We start from the raw sequence: 16236 nt of genomic DNA, 5'->3' as shown, positions 1-16236 counted from the left end.
AAGTGAATATATAAAACACAAACAGTAATAACTACAACAAGCACACAATGTTAATAACAACCATGCTACAAAAACATACATTATCAGACATTTCTTCCTTTAATTAAAGCCAATGCTTGGTACTAGTAGACTTCTTTTGACTCGACATGATATCTTTCTCTGGGATAATCTACATTTTAGATCATCATTGCTTCACCTGTCATGTTATTTTGCTTGCAGGGCAGTAGAACTCCTTAACTTTGTCACCAATTTTGATGTTAAGTTTCTCAGTAATCTCATTTCGCTACCCTTAATTACTGTCACCTTTCTTTGATTTACTCTCGGAATACATTCTGTAATCATTAGATGTTTATTTCATTCAACAGGACCTGGAATTCCCCCTTACTTTCACTGAGGATATCGATATTATCAGCAAATTTTATTACTGATGTCCTTTCATCGTGAATTTCTATCTCCCTCGTGAACCTTTCTTTTATTTCTATCACAGCTTCTTCAGTATATACATTCAACATGAGGGGCAAAAACTGCACCCTGTCTCAAATCCTTTCCAAGCCATGCATTTTGTTCTTGGTTTCCCATTCTCATTGTTCCTTCTTGGTTCTTATACATCTATACTACTATTTAAAGACAAGGCATTTTTAACATTGTTATCAAAAATCTCAAAAAGTTCTTGACCAATTTACTTCATATTTGCACATGATGTTCTAATAAACATAATGATGGATATTGACTGTATGGTATACAAACATGCAGTGCTTTGAAAATGTGCAGTTTTCTTCCTTGGAGTCAATTTTAAATAAAACATTAGTTTTATTTATGGCTTATAGAGGCTGATATCTGCATGCAGTCTGGAGCATTTCATTCACAGACATTTTGAGGCTGGATGAGATGTGGGTTAATGTGTGTCACACACTGACAAAGGGATGGACAGATCACATAGCACGATGAATGATGAAAGCACTAATAGGCAAAGGTGGCAAGATAATCATCCTCCATGTTGCCTCTGCTAGCAGTTTCATTGGAAACTATTTATTGCTGTTCCATTCCAGGAAGCAAGATGACTGTCATGAGAAAACGAACACCAAAGTTTTAACGGAGTGGTTTCCTGCAAAATATTCCTCCAAATTTGACAATAGTAATGGACAACACATCATACCACCCTGTTGTGATGGATAAAGTTCCAACAATGAACTGGAGGAAAGAGGATACTTTGCTCTAAGTGCAAAGATATGTTCCATCAGATAAAATTGAACCTGGCATGAATAAGGCAGAGTTAATGGAACTTGTCATGCTTTACAATGCAGTAACTCCACACAATAAGGATGACTAGCGGCTAATGATAAAGGCTTCCTCCATATCATATGTGTAAAAACAACACTGAGTATATATGGGCCCATGTGAATGAGGGGTGGGTGAGGAGGGGGCGGGGAGGGGGGGGGGGGGACACAAACAAACAAGAATTTTACACTCAATGAGGTTGAAATGCTGCTGAAAGAAGTCACTGCAAATGTTACCCCACAGAACTGGTCTCGAGTTATCAACAACACCAAGAAGTATCAACAATGTAGGAGAGGCAGAATGCTACTTACCGTAAAGAAGACATGTTAAGTTGCAGACAGCCACAATTAAAAGACACTCACACAAAGCTTTCGGCCACAGCCTACATCATCAAAAGAGAAACACATCATTCATGCACGCACACAAGCGCTAGAATGCCATAGTTGATATGGATTCTTGGAGGACTGCTAGAGGAACAGATTGAAGAGATGGTAATTTCAGTCTGCTCCTGTAGCAGTTCTGGGTCCAAGGAAGAGGACACTGATGGTTCTTCCCTTGCAGTCACACCAGTTACACAATAACGGTGAGTATGTGTGAAAGATCCATTGCTGTAATCGTTCTGTTCAGTATTATTGTTTCTTTAACATTAAAGAATATTTGCCTGGCAGCCAGCTGATGGTTGTGACCTAAGGTAAGCGTGGTGATATTGCCACCTGCTGACTCACTCAGCACATTCTGGCAACTATGTTTCCCTCCACTCACTCCACTCTGAACTGTCAAAAGTCACAATTTATTTCAAACACACAAAGTCACAGTTTATTTTACACACGATGAGTATAGTGTCACCAATGTTAGTTTTCATACTTTTCTGAGTTGTATCCCATGTATCTGTTAATTAAGTCATTAGTTACATGCATCTCAACTGCTTCTTTAATGACGACATCCAGTAGGTGGAGGCAGATGAGAGGACCTCGGTCTCTCTCTCTACCACATCAAGACATTGTTTGGCAACAACAGATTTTTCTCGTTACCTCAGTCTGGAGTTATGTATGTGCATTGTATCTGTCTTAACTTTGCAATACAGCTGACGAATGCAAAATTTCCCACACTCGCATGGAATTTTATACATCCAGGGTCTCCATAGTCCTGTTTCATCTTTAATGAAACCCAGAATCATTTGCACTCATACAGAAAGGCGAAAGGCACACTTCATTCAATGTTTCTTGAATAACCCGTTGATCTATAATGCACCACTTCCATGGTGAAGCAGATGCTTTGATAGAGGGTGTTAAAATTTCTCAAAAATTCTGTTCCATGTGGCCATAATGCAAATGTATCTTCAAAAACATTTAGGTTTCAAAACTGCAACTTGAGTGCTTTGTCCTCCAAGAGTTATATAAAATGTTTTGCTGCAATGGGAGACAGCAACACTTTCAGTTGCTCAAAATATTAGTCACTTAATAAAAAGTAATGTGATGTAAGCACATGTTTGAAAAGAAGTAAGACATCCTCTTCCACCTTAGCTCTTATTAGTTGCAGTGAATCCATCAGAGGCACTCGTGAAAACAGAGAGACACATTGCGATTCACTCATACACTGGCTGGTTTGAGATACAGGTTTTTCAGTTGCTGTATAAAATCTATCAAGTCTCAAATATGGTGTGCACATTTCCCTAATAAAGGACTTATACTTTTCAAGCCCTTTTTCAGTTGGTCAAGAAACTGCCTGGATGGGTGGAGTGTGGACGTCTTCCATTGAACTGAACCTGTTGGATCCTTCTGGAAATGATCTTACAATAAATCCTGCAGCAAATCCATCATCTTGCCAAAATAAAATGTTGTAGAAGAATGGGAGTGTTTCCCTTGTTAGCAAATGAAATTACTATTTCTGTGTCTTCTCTTGAAGAAAGGAGTGCTTTTCTTTCCTCAGTGGTGACTTCCAGCTTGGATGAAGGTGATCTAGTTGTGGCTCTACTGGTCTCTCTGTCTTTCTTCAGCAGTCTCACAGGATGTTTCAAGAAACCCTGCTCGAAGGCATTCATAAAATCTTTGATGGGCAAGGTCTTTGGGCTGGGAATAAAATACAGTCTCTTCTTAAACATAAATATCACAGTGGGTTAACTCTGGAATCAAACACAGTGCATCTGTATAGTTCATCTTGTTGCAATGATTAGTGTTTAAGGGGATGGAGGGGATGGAAGTTAGAAGTTTGATGTGCCATTACTTGCTGCGGCACCCAGTCCACAAGCAACCATGTAGCACTGGCCACCCACTCTCAGGAATTCACTGACAGACATGACAAGATATTAAAATGAAGTGAAAGCAAACGTCTGGAGACTATGTAGTCATTTTCGCACTCAATGGAACAGCACGTCATGGCATGTCAATCTTTCAAGTTCCTTACATCCTACATGTCGATCATCATAAGAAGATAAACTATGCAGACACATTGTGTTTAATTTTACAGATAAGCCACTGAATGATGCTGTGATATCAGTGCTGGAGGGACAAAAATTTTGTGCCCACTCTAAAGACATTGCCCATCAAAGATTTAGTGCTCTTGAGCAGTGTGTTGAAACTTCCCTGTGAGACTGCAGAAGAAATAAGGCAGAAGACTTGCAGGTCCATAACTAGGATGCCTGCTCCCAAGCAGAATATCACCACTGAGGAGAGAAAACTGCTCCGTTACATTAAGAGAAGACACAGAAATAGTAATCTCACTTGTTGACAGGGGAAATGCACAACATCTTACAGTGTGTTTCAAAAAGGACTTTACAACTTCAAAAATTCATATAAATTAATTCATAGTACCTACAGAGATGACTGAAGTGTAGGGAAATATATCAAGTTTTGTCTCAAGTATTTTGCTAGTGCCAAATTGCACCTCAAGGAGCACTAGTGGCAGTTGCATTAAAGATGACTGCCTTCACTGGACCCAAGCACGCTAGCTGTGTGTTTTGGTTCAAATAATCGAAGTCGGCGACAACAGTTCAGCATAATTTCTGTACTGAGTACGCTAAAGATCTTTCTAGTAGGCCTACAATTTATTAGTGGCACAAATGTCTTGTAGAAACAGGGTGCTCGGTAAGACACGAGAAATCATCAGGTCGTCCAAGCGCACCTAATGATGTTGTCGAGCGAGAGAGACAACGTTTTGTCAACAGCACTACGAAATTGACCCGGGACGCATCTCGTGAATTTCAAATCCCACATACAACTGTTTGGCATTTGTTGGGAAACCATTTGCATTTGAAACCGTACAGTTTGAGTAAGTTACACCTGCAATGCTACAGCGAGTTTGGGAAGAAATTGACTTCCAATGGGATGTGTGCAGGATAACCAATGGGAGCCACACACAACATCTTTACTTTAACGAAAACAAATTGATGTGTTTCCCTACAAAATAACACTAAACCCAGCTCTATATCTTCTTTCAATAAATTTATATGAATTTTTAAAGATGTAAAGTCCTGTTTGAAACACCCTGTACTTTGGCAAGATGATGAATATAATGCAAGATTCATAGTTGCCTCCAGAAGGATCCAGCAGATGCAATACAACAGAAGACACCCACACTCTTCTGAAAATGAGTTTAAGGGTACAAGTGCCAGCTCTACATTGACTTTACAAGCCTGCCAAAGATGCATAAAGAAAATCAGCTTCACCCCATACTGAGAAATAGAGGAGCCCCAATGAAAACATCTAGCTTCTCTTTTGAGCCATTTAGTAGGGAAATATGAACGCCATATTCGAAATTCAGCAAATTTTATATGGCAACTGAAGAAGTGGTGTGCCTCAAACCAACAGTGCATTTCAATGCAGACTCTTTCTTCACATGAATGCCTCTGATGGATTAACTATAAGGGACTATCCTGGAACCCAGTATCAGTTGCAGGTTGCCTGTCTAACAGCATCCAAAGGAAGCAAATTTGATTTTCAATATTTTGTGCAATTACTGACCGAAGTTCAAAATTTATATTATTGTCATAATCTACTCACTAAGGGTAAAATCTTAAGTCAGAAACTGTGTGCATCCTGAGGCAGCGTAGTTGACGGCGTACAAATACCAGGACTCGAATATCCAATATTTGAGAATGAGAAAATTTCTTCTTCTAACAAATCTTATGCATAATTTGAAAAGTATTCAAAACTACTAGTATTTGACATGGGAACATTTATAGATTTCTACATTTTCACTGTTCAAACAGTAAAACTTTAGCATTGGACACTGTGTTTTAATTTATTACTTCCTTACTACTGACTACTCACAACACAGTTTACAGACATTATCCACATACACCACCAAATGTAGCTGCACAATTATATCATTGTACAACACACAGTTCAGGAGATATCATGTCATATACATTGAGAGGCACAAAAAACCAGTTTTGCTTAAAACAGAGCACAAATTATATTCATGCAGTGTTTCTCATTATGAGAGAACTTAATGTCTTCTGACAAACTTGAAGCTTAGTAACTCATTTGCAAAAGAATTAGACATTTGAAGCTGTTTTATACATAAGAAGAGCTAAGCTGGAACAGCTTTGGTGTGACGGTACATGTGTTGGACTGCTGTTGGAATTGCTCGTCAATATTTTATAAAGTTTTAGCCTTCAGTTACCTATTTCAAAGTTTATTTGTGTTAATATTTGCTTTAATGTAACTTATTAGTGGATTTTCATTAATCTCAGTCTTTCTTCCTGTGTTATTGACTCAAGTGTCTGTTATTTGTGAGTGTGCTTACGTCATTCATCCAAGCCTCACGCTTCAGTAGTGTGTTTACATTTTGCGGCATGCAGTTGTAGCTGTAGCAATTATAAAGCTAAATACTGACACTGTTATTTGTGCACTGTTATGCAGTTATTAAATTTAATTGTTTTCAGTGGTGTTTCGTGCTGTTTGTGGCGAAAAAACAATTTAATAAACTTTTGGAAACATTTGCTCGCTGTGTGTTTTTACACTTTTCTGTGTGTTGAAGTCGTTTAGTAAATTTCGTGCTTTAGTTTTCAGCTGGCGTTTCTTATTGTTCCTAGTAGAAATATTTCAGTAAAATTTTCATTTAGTGTTTTAACTTCGTTGAGTGCTTCAGTGGCCGCTTTAATTTTTGGTTTTAGCTAATAATTTTGTGAAGTTTTGTTGGTACTGGTATTAGCTGTGGTGTAGTAGTATTTATACAAGGAGTTGCTTTCTTAGTAGACAGAGAATTTTGAGACTGCTACTGTTAGTTCTATAAATAGTTCTACTGGTGAAACTGAACTTAGGTAACACAGACTTATAGTTTTTTCCAGAAACTGTAAAATTTTAGCACAAGTGAGAAGTGTGGGCTGTATCATAGGTTGGTGAGTAGTGGGTTATGGGTGGGATTTGTTCAAAGTATTTTCATTGGGGGAATGCAGTGGGGAAGCCAGTGGGCATTCTAGCAAGATCCTCTCCTGGGATGCATAGTGTGTAGTAGAAATAAGTTGATAGAGGAGCAGGAGCATAAGATCTGTGCCCTTCAGGTGCAATTACAATGCACAAAGGAGGAACTAGATACGTTGAGGAGGGTGAAAGGTGGTGGAGAATGGGAACTGGCAATTGGCAAGAAGGCAGCTAGGGGGAGGAGGTGGTATTCAGGCAGTTTTACTTTGCGTATATGCAATAGATTTGACCAGCTGTCAGAGTTGAGTGGAGAGGAGCCTCTCGTAGCTGTAGATGTAGGGAACATGCAGCAGTCCTCAGCAGTTAGGAGGCCTAGGTCAGTTGTAAAGTCCAACAGAAAGAAGAAGGTTCTGCTGCTAGGTAGTTCACATGGTAGAGGTGTGGGCCAGCAGTTCCAGAAAGTGTTGGGGAGCGAGTACCAGATCACCACCATTGTGAAACCTAGTGCAGGGTTGGCTCAGTTGACTGACAGCATAGGGGAGTTAGGAGGAATTTTACAGAGGAGGATTAGGTAGTGATAGTGAATGGAGCAGTAAATAGTCTTGATAGGGATGGGGAATATGATGTAGATGGTGACCTGGCAAAGGTAGCTAATCATACTGGTGGCACTAATGTGCATTTTGTGAAACTGTTTCAGCGTCATGATCGGCCTCATCTTGATGCGGCTATTAGGCGCGTTAACATGGTGCTGGAGAGGATGCTGATGGCAGAGGAGGAGGAGGAGGAGGAGGAGGAGGAGGAGGAGATATTGGTGTTTAATGTCCCGTCGACAACGAGGTCATTAGAGATGGAGCACAAGCTCAGATTAGGGAAGGATGGGGAAGGAACTCGGCCGTGCCCTTTCAAAGGAACCATCCTGGCATTTGCCTGGAGTGATCTAGGAAAATCACGGAACACCTAAATCAGGATGGCCGGACGCAGGATTGAACTGACGTCCTCCCGAATACAAGTCCAGTGTGCTAACCACTGTGCCACCTCGTTCAGTGATGGAAGAGGGCATAGCTCGCTTTTCAGTGGTGCCAGTTGGGTCTATCAGTAGAACGGGTTTCACTAGGCATGGCCTGCACCTCAATAGGTATGAGAAGAGGAGGCTGACAAAGCTTATAGGTGACAGTGTAGTGGGTGGTGGTGGGATCACTCATGGAAAAATTCCTGCAGTAGTTGGTGTTAGAGCTGCACCTTTTTTTAGATTGAAGTCAGCTGACAGTTAGAGGGACTTCCTTTAAGCAGGTATACCTAAGGGCTCACCTTCAGAAGACGTCATGTTTCCAAGTAGACAAGGAATTAGCATATTTCATCAAAATATAAGAGGTCTTAGAGATAAAGTTAGTGAACTGCTTATAGATGTCGACTCTGAAATTAATGGTATATTGGAGCACCACTTAAATAACTTGACAATTCAGAGGCTTCCTGTACCAGGATACAGATTATCTGGCTGTTTTCAAGAAGTTCCTTGCGGGGTGGGGGAGTGGCTATGTACGTAAAAAACAGTATTCCATTTGAGTCCATAGACGTATCATGGCCCTGCACTGAACAGATACTTGAATGTTGTGCCAGGGCAGTTGAATATAGTGAAAGTAAACTTCTAATTGTTGTTGTTTATAGGTCCCCTAGCTCTGACTTCAGAGCATTTCTGCTCAAGCTAGAGAGGGTTCTTGATTCACTTTGAAGGAAGTACCAGAAATTAGTTATATGTGGAGACTTCAATATAAATTTTGTATATGATGGTGCAAGAAAAAGAATGCTGATAGATCTCGTAAATTCATATGCTCTGGTGCAGACTGTGATTTTTCTGAGTAGGGTGCAGGGGAACAGTAGCACAGCCATAGACAATATTTTTATTCATTCTTCATTACTAGATGGTCATCCTGTTAGTAAAAGGTTGAATGGCCTTTCAGACCATGATGCACAAATTTTAACACTAAAAGGCTTTTGTACTTAAACAAATGTCACATATAATTACAAACTATGTAAGAAAGTGAATCCAACAGCACTGCAGAGTTTTTTAAACCTTGTCAAGGAACAAGAGTGGTAGGATGTTTATAGTGCCGATAACACAGATGATAAATATAATGCTTTCCTTAACACATTTCTCATGCTGTTTTAGTGTTTCTTTCCACTGGAATGTTCTAAACGGGGTACTACCAGTAATAGGCAGCCTGGGTGGCTGACTAGTGGGAGAAGGATATCATGTAGAATAAAGCAGGAATTATATCAAAATGTTAGAAGTAGTCACAATCAAGCTACAGTAGCCTATTATAAACAGTATTGTAAGGTGCTTAAAATGTGGTATGCAAATAGAATAGCAAATTCGCAGGAAAAAATTAAAACCATATGGTCAGTTGTGAAGGAAGTGCCTGGTCAGCAGCACAATGTTGACGATATAAAGTCAGTTTGCAGCAAAAATATTTCTGTTACTGATAAATCAGATATATGTACAGTTTTAGCAATCATTTTCTGAGCATTGCTTGTGAATTAAATAAAAATTTATAGTTTCTACAGTGAATCATATAACTTTCTTGGCAAATGCCTTTCCGAGATTGATGTCTGAAATACTACTCTGTGATACAGACAAGAGGGAGATTGAGTCAATACTTAAATCACTGAATACTAAGGACTCTCATGGATATGACGGAGCACCTAGCAGAATATTAAAGTACCGTGCTGGGCATATTAGCCCTGTATTTAGCCATATTTATAATTTTTCCTTTAGGAATGGTCAGTTTCCTGAATGATTAAAGTACTCAGTAGGAAAGCTGTTTTATAAAAAGGGAGAAAGGGATAATTCAGAAAATTTAGACATCTTTCTACACCATCAATGCTTGCTAAAGGTATTGAAAAGGCTGTGTAGGTAAGGATAATTGATCATTTTATATCACACGATTTGCTATCAAAGGTACGTTGGTGAATAACTGAAAATGCTATATTCTCTTTTCTCTGTGGGGTACTGGATGGGTTAAACAAAAAGTTTTGAATGGTAGGCATATTTTTTTAAATTTAACTATGGCGTTTGATTGTGTTGATCACAAAATATTGCTTCAGAAGTTGAACTATTACGGAATACGGGGAGTATCTCACAATTGGTTCACCTCTTACTTTAGCAACAGACAGCAAAGGGGTCAGTATTCACAATGTTGAGAATGGCTGTGATGTGGGTTTGAGTGGGGTATGGGCAAGTGGAGGGGGTGGGAGTGGGGGGTGGGGGGGAGTGCCCCAGGGATCAGTGTTGGGGTCACTCCTATTACTTATTTATATAAATGATATATGCCCTCTAGTATTACGGGTAACTCTAAAATATTTCTGTTTGCTGACAACACTAACTTGATAGTACAGGATGTTGTGTGCAACATTGGCCCAGTTTCAAATAGTGCAGCTCATAACCTAAGATTAATTAAAGACAAATTTGTTTACCAAATCGACAAAAATAACTTCATGTTCTGCAAGGCAATCAATACCTGACTCCCAAAAACCCGAAAATAAAATAAAATCAGAAAACTGAGACTAATAACGTATTTTAACCTTCCATAATTATGTTAATATTTTAATTCCCTTTATAGCTCCTGGCTACAGAAATCTGTTTTGTTTTTGAGAGCTGTAAACCAAGAGGAAACAGCAAACTAAACGTAAACACGGTTCACGTGGAGACTAGCCCTCATACTCTACAACTCAAGCTGCTCTGCGCATGCACGAATCTGGAGCTCGGATGTGTCCGAAAAATGTTTGCGGGTAGCACCTGGCTACTTGTTTCTACTGCTGATACAGCCCATGTCTAGTTACCTTGGATACAGCTAACAGCCACACTTCAAGTAGCTAGAAGCGTGAGAAGGTACTGCTCATACGCGACTCAACTGCGCATGTGCGTAAGCCCATAGGCAACTTCTCAAACGAACCTAATGTTAACCATTGTGATTTCACGCCCACTGGAAGCAGTTTGTTGTTATAAATTATTGCAGTCTTCGTCCTAAAGCCTTCAACACATTTTGCTGTTGGCAGGCCTTCGTGTGTGTACTGTGTTTTGTTGCTGTAAATAGCGCATTTCCATTGCAACATCAGGTTTTTTTTTTATATTTTATTGCTGCAGTATTATATTGCAGTAATGGCCTAAAGTAAAATTCTTTGTGAGAGTATCAGTCCTTAACAGTCAAAACTACAAAAATTAACTGAAAACTAAAACAACAAAACATTCCCAGTTTTTCCCAGTTTTCTCCCGGATGAAAAAATTCCTGGGTTTTCCCAAGATTTCCCAGAATGTACACACCCTGTTTTAAAACATGTGCTTATGTCAAGTTACTTTTTTAATCACCAATATTTTGAGCAAACTTAACAGTGTTGCTTTGGATAGCAATTAAGCCAGTAATGTAAGACTTCAAGGACAAAGCACTCCAGCCAGCAGTTTTGAAACCAAAATGTTTTTGGAACTATGTAGACATTATCTCTCTGTTATGGCCACATGGAACAGCAATGCTTCTTCCATGTTTGGAACATCTTGACTCTCTCCAAGCACCTGCTTCACCATGCAAATGGGGACCTCCCATTTCTGGATATCATGGTTCACAGAAAGAAGATGACTCCTAGTGTCACTGTGTGTTTCATGATACTACACACAATGACCCGTATCTATGAGCTATGAGCTGTGTATTACAGACAACAGCTATCTCAGATACAGAGAGCTTATCAGCTGAGCTTAGCCACCTCTGTGTTTGATCAAAGCAGCATATGTCTCTGGCTTCTAATGTGGCAAAATGTAAGTTAATGCAGTGGAGTAGGAAGAACAAATCCTTAATGTTCAGATATAATATTACTAGCATCCTGTTTGACACAATCAAGTCATTTAAATGTCTAGGCATAACATTGTGAAACAATATAAAATGGAATGAGCATGTGAGGATTGTGGTAGGCAAGCAAATGGTTGACTCTGGTTTACTGGTAGAATTTTAGGAAAGTGTCGTTCATCTGTAAAGGAAACTGCATATAGGATGCCAGTGAGGCCTATTCTTGAGTAATGCTTGAGTGTTTGGGATCCGTACCAGGTCAGATTGAAATATGGCATCGAAGCAATTCAGAAGTGAGCTGCTACATTTGTTATTAGTAGGTTCAATCAGCATGAAAGTGTTACGGATACACTTTGGGAGCTCAGGTAGGAATCCTTGGAGGAGAAAACACATTCATTTTGAAAAATGCTACTGAGAAACTTTAGAGAATGGGCATTTGAAGCTGACTGCAGAACGATCCGACTGCTGCTAACATACATTTTGCATAGGGACCACAAAGATAAGATACAAGAAATTAGGGCTCATATGGAGCCATATAAACAGTTATTTTTCCCTCGCTGTATCTGCGAGTGGAACAGGAAATGACTAGTTGTGGTACAAGGTACCCTCTGCCACATATTGTATGGTTCTTTGCAGAGTCTGTGTGTAGATATGCAGATGTAGATGTCTCTAGAAACATTATGTAGGCTTGACTAAAGGCATGAAATACATTCAAACAGTGAAATAGTAAACTAGAACTGATTACATTAATATCCTGTAAGCTATGTCCTTTACAGATACATTGCTCTTTCCCAGACCCATTTCAACAAATCTGTGTTGGCCTTTCATCACGTCTATGTTCACCCCATTTTATACCATTTCTTAAAATAATGCCTAAATATATAAATAATGTAGTTTGCTTCTTATGTCCACAACAGATCTTGTAACCTGATAGTACATCATTCTCTCTCTTTGTTCTGGGTGTTATCTTATGCTTATGCATATTTAAAGAGAGCTGCCATTTGTTACACCAAGTGGAAATTTTGTCTCAGCTTTTCTACAGTTCATTATGACTATCCAACAAAATTTCTCTGTATATACTGTCACAATCCATATATAAATGAACTGCCATGACACTCAAAGAAAATGCATTAGAACATGAAGCAGAGACTGCTACAATGTTTGGTAAGTGTGTCAAACAAAAAAATAGTGATAAAGAACTTGATATCCACTTACAGTTGGATACAATTACTGATCATAGCAAGGATAGTACTGAAAAAATGAAGTGCCTAAATGTCATATGCTCCTGTGGCAGCCATCAAAACAAACATTCCAAACTGCATTCACACTGAAGAATGCACCGTATTCACAAAAGAACCCACAGAAATGTCCGAGACACAGAAGAAAAGAATTCTTGTGCTAATGGATAGTCATAGAAGGTATTCACATAATTTGATTAGCTCTGAACCAGATGATACACATGCAGAGTGAAGTATCATAAAGGCAGGTGCGCCATTATATGAGGTGACAAAAAACGTAATAAAACTGACTGAAGATTTCAGTCAAAAGGATACAGTAATAGTTCTAGTGGGAACAAATGACATTGACAACACTTTTAACTGCAGCAGTATTACAAACATTGCAGTCACAGTACTTCCTCCATTAGTCATAAGATCAATATAATTTTCAGTACAGTACCGGACAGACATGACACACCAGAACTAAATAAATAAGAGTATTAAATTATTTAATAGAATGCTTGTCTCCTATGTAGGTAACTCCACTTTCAACAAATGCAGGGCAGCTTTTAATTTTGAAACTGAGAGACTAATGAGATTCTATTTTAATATTCATGGGCTGCGTATCAATCGGCTAGGCAAAGAAAAGATTTCCTCCAGGTATCCATAAATAATAAAAAACAGGACAAAGTTCACTCAACACAGAAAAATCAAAACATCCTGTCTTCATGAAAATAATCAAAACTCTACACATAAGAAATCTGAACAATACACTCTGCATGAACACAGTGCAGAAATAAAGAAATAAAACAAATATATCTTGATAGGTGGCTTATGAGAAGCCATGACATACCTTCTTATGGGAAACCCAAAGGAAAATACCAATGTGAAAACTAATAAAACAATCTATCAAGCATGCACCAAAATATTCAGCCCTTAAGAAGTAAACTTGTAAGTGCAGAAGCACTATTGAGTGATGATGATACACACATAGTGGTGCGTTTCACTGAACACTGGTTACATTAGCAGGAAATACCTCTGTGCAATCCACAGAACTATTCAGTAGCATCACACTTTTGCAGGTCACATAACAGAAATGGGGGCAGCTGCATATATGTTTAAAAAATGGCTTGCAAACAAGACCAGAGTCAATCTAGTGAAATACAGTGCTGAAAATGTTTTTGAGTGTTCAGCAACTGAAATTGTAGTTCAAAATACAACATATATCATCATCAATGTCTATGATTCACCTGACAGTAGTCCCAAGTCATTTTTAACTAAATTAGGTAGTTTGTTAAATAAGGCTAGCAGTTGTAAAGGAAATAAGAAAATTGTCCTGTGTGGTGACTTCAACACTATAGTAAGGTATTGAAACTGAAAGAGGATCTTTGTTCACTTCTGATCTCATACAATTTGCATAACACAGTCAATGATTATGCTAGAATTACTACAAACAGTGCTTCTACTATGGATTATATGGTCACCAATATACAGGCATAAAACTATAAATTAATAGTAAAACTGTGAACTACCTGTCTGATCATAATGGACAAATAATCTCAGTAGCACAAAGTTTGAACCCCCGGTAGGTCTATATTAAATATCAATAAATGCATGACAAAAATTTAAATACCTTCAGTCACAATTTGGCTAAAGAAGGCTGGAACGAAATTCAAAGTGAAAAGGAAATGCATGGAGTTTTGGCTTCTTCATAACCAAATATTGTGAACATATTAAGGAGACATCACCTATCAAAAATAAACGTGTAACAAATAAAGAAAGACAGAACAAATTGATTTCAAAGGGCATCATTGTTTCATGGAAAAGAAAAAGCACTTCACAGTACAATTAAACAATGGAAAATCCAGTTGCTACTCACTATATAGCAGAGATGCTGAGTTGCAAATAGGCACAAAACGACTGTCACAAAATAAGCTTTCAGCCAGAAGGCCTTTGTCAAAAATAGACGACAGATACACACATACACTCGCACAAACACAACTCGCACACATGACCACGGCCTCAGGCAGCTGAAGCCAAGTGTGTTTTTTTGACAAAGGCCTTGTTGGCCAAAAGCTTATTTTGTGACAGTCTTTTTGATATGACTATCTGTGACTCAGCACAGAACAATTAAATATAAAACTAACTGCTTGCATTTAAAATGTTACTATAAAGAATATAAAAAATCTACACCAGAGTAATAAATATTCAAAGAAAATGGACGTTAAACAGGACATTACAAACTCGGACAACACAGCAAAACAATAGTATTGATGATCATAAAGGCAATAGGAAAAGGCAACATAAAAAATAATAGCTCCAAGAAATCAGATGGGAAAATTCACTACAGGGAAACCCAGAAACTATAGCCACAGCATTAAATGATTATTACACACGTGTGCCAAAATCTAACAAAGGATATGTCACATCCAACAACAAGTGATATGAATGCTTCAACAGAGAAAAAGACATCCACTACGAAATTCTATATACCTATATCCAAAAAGTGAAGGAGGAGTAACGAGAATCATAAACAAGATGAAAAACACCAAGACCCATGACATCTACAGTATCTCAAATAAGATTACTAAAATTTCATTCAAGTTCTTCATTAAAGCTTGAACAAAATGGTTAATGAAGCAATAACAGAAGGGCTGTATTCAGATAGTTTAAAACTTGCTAGGGTGCTACCACTATACAAAAAAGGTGACACTACAGAACCTGAAAACTGCAGACCTGTTAGTATTATTCTAGTAATATCCAAAGTCTTTGTAAGCATTCTGTATAACAGACTAATAAGCTTCTTCATGTCACACAATATCATAGCCAGAAACCAACATGGGTTCCAAAAAATCTATTACATTAACAATGTAGGAAAAGATAAATTGCTACTTACTGTAAAGAAGACACGTTAAGTTACAGACAGGCACAATTAAAAGAAGACTTACACTTTAATTGTGTCTGTGTGCAACTGTGCCTTCTTTTCAGTGAGTAGCAATCTATCTTTTCCTACATTGTTGATATTCCTACGTGGAGTTTCCATTGTTTAATCTACTACCTCAGCAACGCAAGAACGTGTGGACTATGTAATGCAAACACTTGACACGGAGAAGTCAATAAGCTTTTGACCTAGTTAATCACAACATTCTCCTTGAAAAACTAAAGTGCTAAGGGGTTTGAAGCAATGCATTCAGTCTTATAATAAAACCACTTAATGAACAGATACCAAGAAGTGGAAATAACAGATGAGGAGACAAATAAATACTACTCAGACACTGGGATTATACAGAATGGCATACCCTGGAAGTCTCAGGGGCCACTGCTGTTCTTGATATATATTAATGACCTACCTGAGGAAATTCAACAATCTGCAGATGACGCAAACATTTTAATTAAAGAAATGGGTTCCGAAAAAGCTACACATTCAACTGAAAGTGTATTATGCAGAATACAAAACTGGCTTATAAATAACAACCTAATGATTTTTTTAAAAAAAAGCATTACAAGCTTTAAAACAATTGCCCAAAAGATAACAAGTTAGTATTA

At 38.2% G+C, this 16236-nt stretch overlaps 1 protein-coding gene across 2 annotated transcripts in view; it reads right to left on the bottom strand.

Annotated features, from left to right (window-relative positions):
- Nucleotides 1-16236, bottom strand: part of LOC124804726 (tyrosine-protein kinase Btk29A) — a 374204-nt gene that overhangs the window by 20178 nt on the left and 337790 nt on the right. The gene's annotated exons all lie outside the window — the stretch shown is intronic.

Source organism: Schistocerca piceifrons, chromosome 7, assembly GCF_021461385.2.
Source record: "Schistocerca piceifrons isolate TAMUIC-IGC-003096 chromosome 7, iqSchPice1.1, whole genome shotgun sequence".
NCBI lineage: Eukaryota > Metazoa > Arthropoda > Insecta > Orthoptera > Acrididae > Schistocerca > Schistocerca piceifrons.
This window is presented reverse-complemented; position numbering and strand designations above follow the sequence as displayed.